Genomic DNA, 15,882 nt, shown 5'->3' with positions numbered 1-15,882 from the left:
ACAAGGGAATTTAGCCATGTGACTCCCCCTTTAACTCAGTGAAAGTTAGTAGGTAATTCTTAATTTGAGGGCACAGTATTAACTCCTCATTGACAAGAGTAAGCATTAGTCACGTAGTTCCCCTGGCTTCATTGCAAGTGCTCCTGAAACTTCTTACTCATGTGAAATACAGGATTTAAAATCAAATTGGTGATATTGTGGAAAGTTAATTTCTGTAATTTAAAGGATACCACTAACCATGAGTTAGCCACCTGGATACAGGACACCAGTTTATCTATGAAATGGTTCTTGATGTTCAAAACCACTCTGTGCCCAGCACTTAACAAATACAGGACGTATTATGAACACGAAGTGAATAGCTTTGGTGGTTTTGATCTCCAGAGAGGATCTCCTTGGCGTAAGATAGTTCTTGTAACCAGATGGAAGTATTTTATGTGGTACTCATTTTGAACTCCCAGTTCACACACTGATGGTCTGCACACTCTGGGCTGAGGTCTGATTGATTATGCCAGGATTAATGGGGTTTTACTCTCCTAAAAATATCACAGGTATGCCAGCTGTGAGAAAAGTTGTGTTTGACCCTGTCTGTTTCATTGCCTGCTCCCTCTCCCTACCAAATCTTAATTGTGTAGGGGCAGATACTAGTATTGTGTTCAGCAACCTTTATTATAGACAGCTGTCAATGGCAGATGAATGCTTTGGCTGTGCCTCTGTCCTTTCAGTGAAGGAAGGAGTAAGTGTATAATAATGAGGATTTATCTTGTTATATGAGTATACTGACACAGAATTATAACATCCGTATGTGGGCCACTGACAGTCCCCATGTCTCCCAGTTTATTCAATTTTCTCTAGGCCAAATTTATTGCTCTCATAATTAAGTCCAATCCTGAGGACTTAATGGAGTTGCATGTTTTGAAAGTAGCAGGAAATATGGCTCTTTCCTAGCGAGGAGCCTGCGCAGTGTCTGCTCTGGTCTGCCCGAGGTGTAAGTCTACCCGTTCCGAACAAAGGGTGGGTGACACAGGGCGTAGCTTTGGAAGAAACTCCAAATTGGTCATTTTTATCATTTGTTCCATCTCATGATAGGAATGCCTGAGAGACCTTTTGTTTGCAGTAAGGCTTACACCCCTAGTTGCTAAATGGGATCACGTTAATCATGGATGACACCAAGAAATAACAGGCGTACATTGCTTCCAGGTAGAGGCAGATCATGCAGAAGGTGAATCTTTCCAATGGTGAGGGCAGTGAAGCATTGGGGTTGGTTGCCTGGGGAGCTTCTGCGATTTCCATTTCTGGAGGATTTGCAGAACCTGCAGGGAATGAACTCACCTGCTAGGAATGACTGAACCATGGCGATTCCTGCCTTAGGGTTGGGGCATGTACTAAATCACCTCCTGAGGTCTGTTCCAGGCCAGTTTTCTGCAATTCTGTAGTCAGTGGTGAGCTGACACCACTCTGATATGACAGAATAAATACAAATCCAGTCCTTTTATTTGCCTGGTACAATAAAAATGCTGCTGATCTGTGGGTTCACATGGTTCTCATGCTCCTTCAACTTCACAGGCTCCAAGCAGGAACCAAGTTCACTATTTCTTGCCCAACAAGCATGTTAGTTCATTATGTCCGTAATTATTTTGGTCCACAATTGATATATTTTAAAAAAGGTAAAGAATTCTTCTAAGTATCTTATCCCTTAAAGCATGTTTGGCTGTAACAGATATTAAACCATTTTTGACTATATGCAACATTACATTGATTATAATTGCCATGGAAAACATTTCATTCATGCATTTTTAAGCAAAATAGCTACAATTTCAAATTGTAACCATTTATTCACCTTAGGTAGTTAATTTTTAGTTCCCACTTGGGTGTCTTAGGAAATAGAAAAAAAGATAAAATTAGCCTTCAGTTTTGTCTGTTGTCTCTTTCCCCTCTTCTGAGAACAGAAAGGGATTTTTTCAGAATCCACTCAAGTAAATAGAAACGTTCTTGTCCTTATAATAGGCTTTGGATCAGGTCCACCTGTAAAGGTAGTCCCCTTTTTCCCCCCCCATACTCTTGAATGAATGCATGATATATATTTAATGATGGCAGTATTCTTTATGAGAAGTCCTTTTAATTCTCTATGTAGGAAAGTGTTCTGTGATGTGGCTACCTGATTTTATTGAAACTCACGTCAGGAAAAAAAAATTATTGCCTTCCCTGTCAAAACTGACAGTAATTGCGAGGCCAAATATATTGCTGTGATTGACTTGTAAAACTAAATCTGTAATATTTCAAGTTTGTAAGTTGACTTGTGCAGCTTTCAGGAAATATAACCCAGTATTTTCTTTGCAAACTGACATCTCTTTATCAATTTCTTTTATGATCTTTATTTTTATTTGTGAGAGCAGGGAGTATACAGCATTTATATAGATGTACTGGATGGCATTTAATGGGTTCACTTCTGGGGAAAAGTAGCTTAACAGTAGCTAAAGGAAAGCGAGGAAGTTTTAAGTACAGGCACCTCTTATGTGCTCCTTGTTGTGCATAATCTTTCAGCAATAAATACTGCATATTGATTACTTAATTGTAATGGAAACATACTTGGACAGGAGCAACATTATAGCCTATTTACTGTCTTAATTTTTAAAGAGATTTTAAATTTTAAAATGGGTACTTCACTAAATGCGGCAGAGTGCTCTTCTGTGCGTAACTTGATGTAGAAGGACTTGTTCATCAAGGCTGCATTGCTGGGAACTCTTTCCATTTCAGCTGCCTTCCTTTCTCTTACCTTTGTAAAACCAGAAAAATCTGTAGTTGGTGTTTAGCATCTATTTGCATGTATGAAATTCACTCCAGATCTAAAAAATCACTGTAAACCGATTAGTGAAGAAGCCTCCAAATATAGTTCTGTAGAGAATAAGTATAGAAGTTTCACTTATTTGCCTAAAAAAAAAATCAAACCTTTGCAATAGTTTCCAGGTTAATAATGAATATTTCTGAGGAATTGTAGTAAAAAGTGATCCTTCTTTGGCTGAAGGAAAAAAAAAAGGACCTACATATCAAATAATGCATAAACCAAATGCTGACTTAAAGACTTCCTAAAGGTCAACTAACAGCACTACCTGAAAAATAAAGTAAAAAAGGAAGATATATCTTAAATATCATGTAGTCATTTAGCTGGAGTGTTAAAAAAATAAATACAAGTGTTGAAGCAATATATATTAACAGCCTCAAAGAGGCACTTGGAAGTGGCATCCACAATGTTGTATATTGTTTCAAATGTACAATACCAGACTATTCTGGAACAGAAAAGATGAAGTTTCCTTTACAGGAGAAAATATTCTCGATTTTACTTGATCATTTCCAGTCTGTTGGGTATTTGGATGATATTGCTGTTGGGCTTTTAATTTTTCTTTCTGTTTTTTCTTTTTTTTTTTTTTAATTTTTAATTTTTTTTTTTAAATTTTTTGCTTATTTTTAATTATTTTAAATTTTGTTTTAAATCCAAACCGGTGAAGCAAAACGTGGGAAGTAATAATTTCTTTGAATCTTAATGCAGTCTGTCTTCTTAATGAGCCTACTGCACTGCCCTGAAAACAGCCCTTTACAAATAAACATGCTGGAAAGTGATTTAGCCACAATGTCCAGACTGTGTAAACATCTAATTATTACAATAAAATTGTCAATAAATATACATTACTGCTCCCTTTTCAAACGTTAACCAACTTTCTCTTTGCTTGATAAAAAGATATAAATTGTATTTTTATGTCTCGGCGGGTTTTGTTTTCATTACCCTACTTGCTGCTCTTCAGACAAAAGAACGCAGCCTAATGTCTGAGTTATTCCTGGATGGTGAAAACTCCTACAGTTTTTTATTAACATCAAGTGTGATGTTACTTTTCACAGGAAAATGAACTTGAAGCTTTCACAATCTGATGTTAAGTCACAGCATCTTCCCCCCCCCCAAAAAAAGAAGCTATAAAATCTCTTATTGCAGTGTCTGTAACTATGGGATAGGCACACCATTAAAACCTGCTTATTAGAGGGAGGACAGGACATAATGCTGCTTTAGAACCGAGAGAGAAGATAGGAAACCACAGTAGTTTCCTCAAAAATATGAAGTTCTGCTTTCTGAATTATGACACAGTGTTGACTATAAATATGGCATCAGCTCCCCCCCCCATATGTAGCCTCTTTTCACATTTCTTATATAACTGGAACATTAACATTAGAAAAGCAGAGCGGTATGGAATCCTAATGAGGTCTGGCCTATATGCTCCGGCAGAAGAAGAATGAGGATAATTCATTTGTATGCCACGAAGCATTCACAACTCCATGAGCATCCCTGTGGCTTCAGCTTGTGGTGCTGATCATCTGTTCCTACTTTAGGGGGTTTCATTGCTCCGAGCAGCATCTGAGCTGGGCAAAAAATAGTTAACCGCTTTACTGCTAGCTTTTGTTATATAATGACAATTTAATACGGTGGCTATTTTTTTGTTAACCTGCTTTAAAAAGGTCTTTCAAATGGTTAAATTAATCTTCTGATTAGCCGTGCCTGCCAGGTAAAATATAAGGAGGAAAATGATGTGGAACACAGCAGTATAAAATGCGTTAGGCAGTCTTGGTAAACATGTCTATTTTAAATAATCAATGTAATGACAGGCAGCCATTTGCTTAGAAAATATTTTTTTTAAAATAGTTTTTATTCTATTTTACTGTCTTGTGTTCACACTGCTTTTTTTACCCTCTTTTTTTTAGAACACTGAAGATACTCAGCAGAGTGACATGTTATTTAAAAAAAGAAAACAGAAATGTTTACCAAAATCAAGGTATAAAAGATCTGTGCAAATTGCCATGTAAAATGATCTGCACAAAAAGGCATCGGGGAAGAGAGGGAAGGCTGTGCCAAACAGATGGCACACCCTGCTGTGTTTTTGATTGAAAAAGAAAGGTAACATTTGCAGCCACGTCAAAGAGACAGTGATCAGCTAAACAAATTGGTCTCCAAAGTACACCATTGCTGGAGCAAACCCTGCTGCAGGGTAAGAGTGAGGTTGTATTTCACAATAATGCCGTGTGCGCGTTGCAGCTTTCTGAAGTGAAGGGAGATGTCCCCCCTTTCAATTTTCCGAGGTGAGCAAAGCCCTTTGTTGAGATAGACTGCAATGTACTCTGCAAAAACGACAGAGAAACCCACAGACAATAAATGTGGGGGTTTTTTCCTCTTTTTTTTCCCCTTGGTCATTTCCAAATCATATTCGGGGACAGCCCAGCAGGTTTTCCATTTGGTGTATCAAGTGTCCAGGGCTCACAGTGAATAAAATTGTGATGTGGTTTAAAAGAAATGGGAAGAAATGCTAAATAATCTGCACAAAGGTGCAGTTGGAGGAGGCTGTAGACAGAGAGGCTTGCGCCTGCATGCTGCCCACAGTACAAACATTGGATGTGGCAGAGGAAGGGTGTGTGGGGGGCTTCCCATCCCTCCTTTTTTTTGGGCTCATCTCAGCTGGCAGCCTTATTCCGCCTCAGTAAAGACAAGGTACAGAAATGTCCTTTGGGTGACATTCAAAACTCGATATAAATCCTCTGCTTTATGAGACTGCAGTGCAATAAATTACTTAGCCTAATTGTAGATGTAATGAATTACCATAATTAGTCATGGGCTACATTAAATTAATCAGCATGGTACATTATTTTGCTAAATTACATCTTTGCCTTCCAAAGCCACCAGTGCAGCAATCAGTGTTTCTTGCAAGAGGGGAATGATGCTGTAATGAGAAGCCTTTCTGCTCCTAGAATAGTGACAGGATATGAATTTTGATGGGAGACAGAAAGGTTTGGAGACACTGGAGCCTCAACTTGTGCCTGAAGTGTCTCCCGTTGTTAATGATGCTCCAGTCCTCCTGCAGGGGAGCAGTGGGCTGTAGCTTGTGAAGGTTGTGGACGATTCTCCTCACAGGGGAAGAAAAACACTTAGCTCATGCTTTAAGGCAAATAATATCGCTGATACAACAAGTCACAAAGCAGTGGGGTGGCAGAGAGATAATGTCTCTGGAAATATTAATAGATTTAGAATGTTCTTTTGCATTGGTTGATGAGATTTATAGTTACCAGGTATTTTTTTATTGTTATTATTCATACCATTTGGATCTGAGTTAAAGCCTGTAGCTATTTTTGTTTTTTACTTAAACCTCCAGCTGTTCAGAATCTTGCTATTGCTTCTCAGTGAATAAGTCTGGAAGCAAACCATACTTGAGCTGAATATTATTCACTATTCAGCAAAATGTTGTTGGGAGAGCTCCAGAGTCCCACCTGAACACACATGCTCTGTTTAGATTTTTATTCGGGGGCTTATAAGTATATAAAGACTATTATTTGGCTTGATGAATGACAGAGTTTATATTTCAGATATGTGAATCCCAATTATTTCAGGCACATTTCAGAAGTATGACATGGCTCTTCTGTCTGTTGGTGGTGGTTTTTTTCCTAAAATACTCAAGATCTGTCACTTTCTTACTTCTATGCTTCAGAACAAATTTGCTTAAATATTTACTTACGCTGACAATGTCTCCAGATGACAGTTTGTGACAGAGATTCATGGTACTGTCCTGCAATAAGGTTAATTATCCTGGACTTGCGATGAAAGATGCTGTTGTATTGCTGTTGTTTTGTTTTCTGGAATGACAATGTTTTGTGAGCTTCTAGTTTAAGGGATGCATCTGTCGTCTAAATGCCCATCTGTGTAATGAAATTAGGCTGGGATTTTTGTAGCATTCCTTGCTGGTTTTGTCATCCACCTGCCTGCCCTGACCAATGAGGAGGAATAAACCAGCTAGTTTAAAACCGAGACTATGGGAACAGGGAATGGGAAAAATAGACAATGGAAGCAGTGCTGAACAGAGTGCAGCTCTTCGTCCTGCTGATATGAGTTAAATCTTTGTGGTCAGGAGAAACGGACCCAAATAAAGCATGGTCACATCTGCAGGGAAAAATGCATAGGGATGCAGAAAAGCCCTGTTTGTAATTTGTGTTTTCGTCCTGGTGGGAACCCATTTAATTAGTGCAAGAAGGTATTGAATTTTAGCTTATCATGCATATTGTTTTCCAGCTGTACAGAAGATTGCCAAGTTTCTAATGGCCTGACCCTACTCTGTAAATCAGCAGTAAATTGCAGCATTTACACTGAGCAAAGGCAAAGGGCTCATTCTGTTGGGTTTGCGCTGTCACAGGAACCTGGGCTAAGGGATTAATGGTCTGATGTTAAACATCTGTCCCCTGTCTTTGGGGGGACGTAAACACACAAAGAGGGAATCTAATGCCATCTACTAAAAGATCTTCAATGAGAGGGAGCCCTTGCTAACATTTCCATCCAGTGGCACCTCAGACACATTGCCTCTTTATGCTAAAGCCCCACAGCACTAAGGGCCCTATAAATAGTCTCCATGTGACAGCTCAGAGAAGAAGAGAGGTTTCCTCTAGACATTAGTTGTGCTAAAAGATTCATCATTACCTGCAGTCATGAAATAAATCTTTGATACTTACAACTATAATATCCATGCTCTACGTTTTATTGCAGATATAGGTAGACAGTCATTATTTCTGACACTTTCTCAGCATTACAAGGAGTACTCTAGGGGAACAACTAGTGTACAGTCTTACAGAAATAGATTGATATAACCACATGGAAACCAGTTACTTGCAGTCAATATAATATTCCCTTAATGACGTTAAACAGTCATGCAGATTCCAAGTTTAATGTAAAAATCTTATCTTCAAACAACCACAGTTATCTACAAATTAAGTTGCCAGAAGGGAAATTTATTTTTTCATATGTTAGTCCTTGAGAAATATATTACTTGAAACGGTGTAAAATCCTTTTTTAGTTTTAACTATTACAGTTTATTATTATTTAGGAGACATTAAAACAAGACAATGGTCAACAACAATCACTGTACTGCCCTTGTGGGAGATGGGAGTATACTATGAAGCAGAGCACTAAAGGATGCTCTGTGTGGTGGTCGTGTGGTAGTTCCTGTCATCGCATAAATTCAGTGGACATTTACACAGCAAATAATTTCCCATATGGACAAAGAGCTAAAGCTGGTTTAGGACCAATAAAGAGAAAGTAACTTATTTTGTTGACCTGCAGTATTATGAGAGTTAGGTGATACAATGGTATTCCTGCCTTACTAGTCAGGCACACAGGTTTTAAGTGCTTAGGTGTACTTCTGTACTTGGGTTCCCTAAATCCTGCACTGCTCCCTCCAGTAGCACTGAGCAGCAGCTCAGTGCTGGCTTAGAGGTTTTACTGTTGACTGACCTCCAAACCCAGGGTGGCATTAGAAGTATTTGTGCTTTTCCTGCTTACTGGGATCAATTCTTGACCAATGAGAGAGGTAGCTTGTGCTGGCAGTGACTGCGTGGAATTGGTATGGTGGCTGCTGAAGCAGCTGTCACTGAACTGGAGGACACCCAAGTGACCCACCAGTGGTACAGGCACTCCAGTGCTTTGGTGGCCGAACTGGCTGGCACCTCAGAGAGCAAGCCTGGATTTTTGATCTGCTTCTTGCATGCAGAGTTTCAAAGGCAAATAGGCACTTCTGGAAAAAATCTGTCACAGACTCAGAACAAGACGTTTTTCTTTTTTTTTGGTGTCAATATTGATAGACACCATGAAATAACAGCATGCATTCTGGGTTCCTGGTCCATTTCTGGTGTTAAGGGCCACCTGGTGTGTACCAGGAAGATCTGATTTGGGGAGGGGGTTCAGCTTCCACAGAAAGGTTTAAAGTCTATTTCTGTGCTAGGCTCAGACCTGTGACCTACAGCTTAGCATTCACAAGAGCTGCACCAAGTCACCAGTGCTGTCCTAATATCAACGCCGTTTGACAACCTTATGCATCTTTCACGAAAGTGTGTTTGAGTGATGCTGGAGTTTTATCCTTAGACCACCAAATGAAACTAAGCATTTGAATGTGTTGATATTTTGCTGATAGGTGGAGAGATTAATTTTACAAAACATTTGCTCTGGCTCCTGTTGAACATCCCAAAATTCCCTTGAGGGCTCCAGAGGTGGCACTGATGCAAACACCTGTTGCAGTAGGAGGTTTGTGAGACACTCCCCACCTCAGTTCATGACCTTTGAGGATGAACTGTAAGAACTGGCACTCTGGGAGAGGAGGAGGAAGAAATATCAAAATGGAGTTTCTTACGCTGTCATTGGGCTTGAGCAATGTTGCTGATTGGCCAGCTGTTATTTTTTAACACTGGATGGCCGGAGTCCAAGGAATCATGATGACCTCAGTGATCTGGTGTGGTTTGTGGCTGCAAGGTCTGCAGGGGGGTGGCAGTCTGCCAGCCCCCTGTACATCATTTGCAGGTTGCTGTTTCTGACTGGTGTTTGTTATTGTAAGTGAGTGACACTGCCTATAACTCATCTTTAAATCTCACCTCGCGAGTGTCGGAAGAGCTGTGGGTACGTGCTCGTGCACATAAAGGAATCCCCATAGGTACGTGCCCATCTCTATGCTCACCTGCAAAGTGCTTGTCACCACCCTGACTTACCTCAGTGTGATTGATGATAATTAGGTTTCAGCTGCCTTCTGATGCAGAAATACACACCACCACAGCTTGGCCAGATCTGTCTCCACAGTTGTGCCTCTGAAAGGCTATCGATTCAACACTTCTACATTTTTTAAAGGTCATGGCAATAATTTCGCCTGAATTGTGTTAAGTGAAAATAGTTTGCAGAGGTAATATGCTTCCTGCTCAGTTCCAGTGTAAACAAAAGCCGGTGTTTTTTATTATTGGTTTTAGTGTATTTTAGTTACATTTCTTTGCCTTGCTCTCACATTGTATCAATGAACATTTTGTAAAGTAGTGAGGCAAGTGACCTTCAGCATTATATGACTCTTGGTTCTGTGCAGAGATATTTTATTTTTCTATTATGTAAGATGTGCTGGAAGCGCTTATCATAATATGGTACTCACATTAAAAATTAAAAACCTAAGATTAAAAATTACCTTTTTCCTCTAGTCCTGTCATATATCTGTCCACTTTAATAAGACAAACATATCTACAACTCTATAACCATGGTATTAAATGTGCTTACTTTTTGTAAAATATCGTAGTTACACAAACAGCCTTCCCTGGCTTGACTGAGAACAGATTGTACCCAACAATTCGTTTGACTAACAGGCTATATAATGCATTGAGTTAACTTATTAGCATACATAGTTACTGCAGCCCAAGTGCCTTAGAAAGATGACAGAAAGCTATAGATGCTATGGCATAAATTATTTCAATAGCTGTGCTACAATTAGTGGCTTTGTATTCTGTCTGGTTTATGGGACTTTCAACCAGGGCTAAACTCAAGGAGAAAGAGAAGGTGAGATTTTATGCACAGAATGAGCCTTCCTATCTTCCTATAGTTTTTTTTCCCCCTATACTTCCTTTGTTTTAAATTATTTTACTCTGTCAATCATGTGTACGTCAACAGAGATCTTAGATTTTCTACCAGTCCAGCTTTACGTGTCTGCGTGGAGCTACTGAAGAACAGAGCTTAATGTTCCTACCCTACACCATGGGCTTTACCAGGGTGATGTCCTGTGTTTGAGCATACATGGCAAAGGATTTTCCTCCTGATTATCTTTAGCATTAATGGTAAGTGACATATGCAGAGATAGAAGCTTAAATGTACTATGTTCCCATGTGCCTCTACTCAATCCCACTACAGTTGCCATAATTCACTTTACAATTGATTGTTAATTTACTTTAATACACGTGTCTGTAGCAAGTGGAGCCGATAAGTAGTGAGAAAGTATGTGATAGGCTATCTAACCTTCTTCATGTAGATGAGACACTATAGAGCTGAAATCCGCTCATGCTCCTGGAACACAGTGCTGTATTCTGGTTTTCTATTCATGGTGTTGTAAATTTGTCAGCCTAATGGTACACTTTGTAAGACATTTTCCTTTTTAAGTACCTTAATGGGAGTAGGTATTACATTGACCCAAAATCTATCCTAACATTTCATACTGTGGAGTCTGTAATTGTGTAGTTAGCTGCATAGGAGTTAAGTTGTGTTTTGTTCTTCCCTTCATTTTAAGCTGAATTTTGCCAGCCTGATACTTAGCCTACTGTTTATGTATGAAATAAAACCAGTATGGAGTTTGGTCACTGAGTTCCGAGGTCATACTGTATTTTCATAGTGGAGGTGGTAAGTAGGCAGAGCACGTAGCCAAATTTTATCTTCTTTCTTTCTTTCCTTGAAGTGGAAGGGCTGTGGCAGTGGGTATGAAATAGGATAGACCCAATGTCTATCAAGCCACTAGCATGTTTTTTGACAAATGAGACCCTGACAGAATGAGATGCATGCAGATATCCAGTGATACATCCCTAAAATTCCCTGGCAGCCACTAATTTTCAGGTCAAGTGCTTCTTAAGCAGAAGCGATGTTTCTATATTTAGTACCACTGATGGATTTTTCTTCCCTGGAAGGATAAAGTGAACTCAGTTACTCAGTATGATGGGTGGGAAACTTTGGAAACAGTTCACATTGTGAACATTCATGATCAATCTTACGAGCTCTTAAATGTTGGAGGTGTGAGTTGAAGAAGGCTGATCTTAGGTTTGGTGTGGCCACAGCCATACGTCAACCAGAAAAATTTGTGTTTAAAGGCCAAGAGGCAGATTGGTACCTGACGAAAGTGCCCAGTCAATAAAAATCTTTCTCTAAGAGAGGTGTGTAAATGCTGAAGTGCAGTCAGGTTCTGAAATATGCCTATTCTGAAATGAATTGTGATGTGATGAACATCTGCCTTGCACATAAACATGGTTATGACACATTATAGGTTGGCATTTTTGCTGCGGGTCAAATAAGGGTTAGTTCTGATTTCTCCAGCCTCACAGTATCATTCCTGATTTAGGAAGACTACCATTTTCCTTAGAACTGTTTAAAGCAGTAAAAATTAAATACTCTGGGAAATTCCGAGTTAGGGGCCATGGCACTAGATGAAGACTTGTAAAATCAGTGAACTCAAGGTCCTTGCAAAGAACCTAAAAAACGCCATCCACAGAACAAACTCCTTGAGAGTGCAGAGAGTCACAGAGACCCCCTGAATCATGAAATGCTTTTCTAGGTCATGTCCCACCTAGAAGCCCAGCATCAACAGTGTAGAGCTCAGACACCGCACCCACAGCTCTCTCAACACGTACTGATCTGTGCTGCCACAGCTCAGTGCTTGCAGTCCAGGTTTTTCCCTGCCCCTTTGTGTTACAGCCATGTGCTAGGTTTCCTCTAAGAACTGCATTTATTCCAACAAAAACTATCAATCTGTGACATTGTTTATAACAGGGAGAAAAAAATCAACATCAGAAATCTTTCCTTTCCTATATATACCATATAGAACCTTTGAGATTTACCATGGCTTGGGTTTCTCCAAGAGTTGACAGTAAGATGACAGAATAAGCTGTCTCCTGGTCTCTTTTTTGTTTTGTTTATTGGTTCCCTGTGTATGAAAAGGCTCTATAAATAATAATCACCGATATAGGCCAGTACAATAGTTAGACACTTAACCTCTGGGCTATAACCATCTTTTGAAGTGGTGTTTTCCTCTCTGCTTAACAGGGGGGGCACTGGTGTTGCTGGAAGAAAGAAGTCAGAAGTTTAGAGCATGTTGGTTGTGTACTTGGTGAACTTCTGCAGCAGGGAAATGTCAAGGTCAGAACATGATTGAAGAACCTTCTTCCTCTCTTGAAGTCGCTGTTCCTGTATGATATTGTTTTCCACTGTAGAAGGTTCTCTTAAAAATGAGGTTGAGATCCCTAAAGAAATTGCTTCAATCAGCAACAGTGCTTAATGACTGTTAATGGGAAGTGGAGATAGGATAGTAAGTGTTACTTTGATTAATAAGAGAACTGCAGAGAATTTAAATTGTGCCACTGATGGATTATTTTCTTCAAGCTTGATAAGCGCTTCTCATTTGTTCTTAAATTTGGTCAATACTGTTAAAGACAGCAAAATGAAGTATAATTAATTCTATTACTGCTACTCAGACCCAGAGTTACAGGGAAACAGATTGCGATGCAGACAACAATGTTAGGTAACACTTCTGACAGGTTTATCATATGAGGACCCATCAGTCCCCAAAAGTAGAGAACCTATTCCGCTCCATGTTTAGAAACTGCCCAGCACCAGCTACCTTTCTAAGCACGTGTCAGTCTTTTTGAATCAACCATAGAAATATTTGCAGTAAAGAAAGCAGATGATTCTGAAGTACGTGGACAAAGAAAACTGTTCCAGTTTGTCCCTGACCTGAGACATGGGGATGTTTTTGGATTTTGCATATATCACTACAGGTACTGAATTTGCAGTTTACATAAGTAGCTTTTTAGCTTTTTTTTTTCTTTCATTATTGTGGTATTAGGCCCTGTGAAAATCTGAGATATTGGAGGCTTTGGAGGAAGGGATGAGATGAGATTTTTCCACTCCAAGATAATATAACATTTAATTTGTGGACCCCATGTCTTGTTAAATTAACCCCTCCACACACTATTAGGATCCAGTGCAGTGACTGAGACATTATCACAATACTATTTTTCCAAAGATATTTTCTGTTTCATAATTTTGTGTGTTTCTTACCAGTCTTGAAGTCCAGCATGTGTATGCCCTATGGATTAATATGGCTTGCACAATAAATAATCATATTATAGCAGCACCTAAACACTACAGTTAGGCCCTAGTTTTGTTAGGGATTGGCAAACATTATAGTCTTCCCTCAGAAAAGCTCCCACACGTGTTTAAAGGCTGTCCTGAAGGGAAGTTTTTCTTCCCTTGGAGCAGCAAGTCACTGACATCTGCAGAGGTCTCTAGTCACGTGCGTTTGCACATCTCGCATCTCCTGGCACAGTGGGACGTGACCCTACTGAGGATGGGAAGTGTTGATTCAGTAGAGGTATTTCATGAGAAAGTGGCATAGAATTTGTGCTGGTGTACATATAAGTTATCATTATGCATGATACCTATTTGCATAATGCAAAAAGTAGGAAAAATATACTGAGAAAAGCAGTTTATTTAGAGACCTTTATGTCACTTCTGAAATCAGATTTTAGCAAAAGGTGATCAGCAGCTCATCCATACTGCTGTCTCGGAAGAAATCCAGGCTATGTGCAAAGGACTAGGGAAAATGTTCTGTGCTTTCATTAGCAGTAGCTGCAATTACTGCTTAATTTAACAGACTGCCTACTTCAAAGTCCATGCTTCTCCAATTCTGACTGCAGAAAGTCATTGTGTGAGTTATTTCAAATTAATTTGAAACCAGAGTGTGTTGGCTAATAGTATAGTTATAAAATCAGTGAAGGTCTAATTCTGTTATTAAAAATGTAAAGCTTATGTATTATGAATAAAGAGTTCATTCTCTTCCAAGGATATTCCATAAACATAATTTCTAAAAGTATTGCAAACACAGAAAATATATTGCAGGCATGAATTTAGGGGCAATGATCTGTACTCTAGAGTGCAAAAATACATTAAAAGCTTCGGGTGGAAGGTCATGTTTAAAACTTAGAAGCAGAGAACAAAAACCAGTGACAATTCCTTTGCCTCTGAAAGTCCCTGTTTATAGCTCTGCTGACATTTTGAGAAGCAAAGGGAGCAACTGGAACATCTTTCATTCCCTTGACTTGTTTGCAAATGCTTGAGGGTGGCTCATAGGGAATGTGGTGGCCTGACTGAATCATTCATTCATCGATACTTTCTTGCAGATATCCAGGGTAAACATTGAGCCTAATTACTGGGCACCCTTTATTTCTACAGGAAAGAATGTCAAAGATGTCATAATCCTGGCAAGTAAACGGTGGCACCTGGTGTATAAAAAATAGCAGTGTCAGAGTACTGATGGTCTTTGCTCTTAAGGCACCTGCAGAGTGGTGTATGTGCATCTAGTAGCACAATGCATTTACGCAGGTTTTAAGGAGAGTGCAGTTAATTCCAACCAGAAGCCTTGTGCATCATTCCTCTTTTTACAGAGGAGCATTTGTCTAGGTGGACCTGCAACTTTTTGAAAGATGACAGCTGGCATCGTGTATTGCCTCTAATGCACCAGAGACAAAGAAACTTTAAATTTTAGGTATAATCTCTGTTGAACTAACCAGAGATTTGAAGACCAAATAAACCCTTCTCCATTCCAGATTTTTCTGTTATTCCGTTCTAGTGTCTGTCATCTTGATACAGAACCCCACCTATGTTTGTAGATGTGTGTATTTGTTTGTTGCCATTGTTTTATTATACAGCACAATGGAAATTCTCCTGGATAACCTGTTTGCAAAGTTGATTCATGGTGAAAGAAAGGTAGGTCCTACATTCCCCTTTACAACAACTATCCTCCAGAATTAAGGGCTGTATATTTGAAGGATTGTGTTACTGTAAATGTACTTTTCTGAAGGTACTTTAATAGTGTCTGGTTTGTCATAAGCTAAGGCTTTGATAATGAAAAGGAGCTCCACATATACTGAGAGCCCTGATTAAGAGAAGAGTACTGTTTGTTACAGTTATGTGGGTACTTGCCTATCATATAAGTTTATTAAATCATATAAAATTTCAATTTACACCATATTATTCCATAAAAGATGGAGCACACAAAACTAATAAGTATGCCAGTTTCTTTCATATAGGAATTGTATTGTTGGTTGTGTTAAAGCTGCCATTTTCAGAAGCAAGAGTATTTATGCTAGAATAGTAATTTCCTGTCTCATGGTTAAATTTTGTGGAAGTTAATAACAGATTGAAATAAAATGAATGTGGTGTAAAAGTTAGTAAAATGCCAATATAATGTTATATATTGTTGGGATGGGGAGAATATATGTATGTTTTCATATAGTACATATGTAAATACTCAT

The sequence above is a fragment of the Neopelma chrysocephalum genome, unplaced genomic scaffold (genome assembly GCF_003984885.1).
Source record: "Neopelma chrysocephalum unplaced genomic scaffold, ASM398488v2 Primary Assembly neopelma1_26, whole genome shotgun sequence".
NCBI classification, from domain to species: domain Eukaryota; kingdom Metazoa; phylum Chordata; class Aves; order Passeriformes; family Pipridae; genus Neopelma; species Neopelma chrysocephalum.
Note: the sequence above shows the minus strand (reverse complement) of the source record.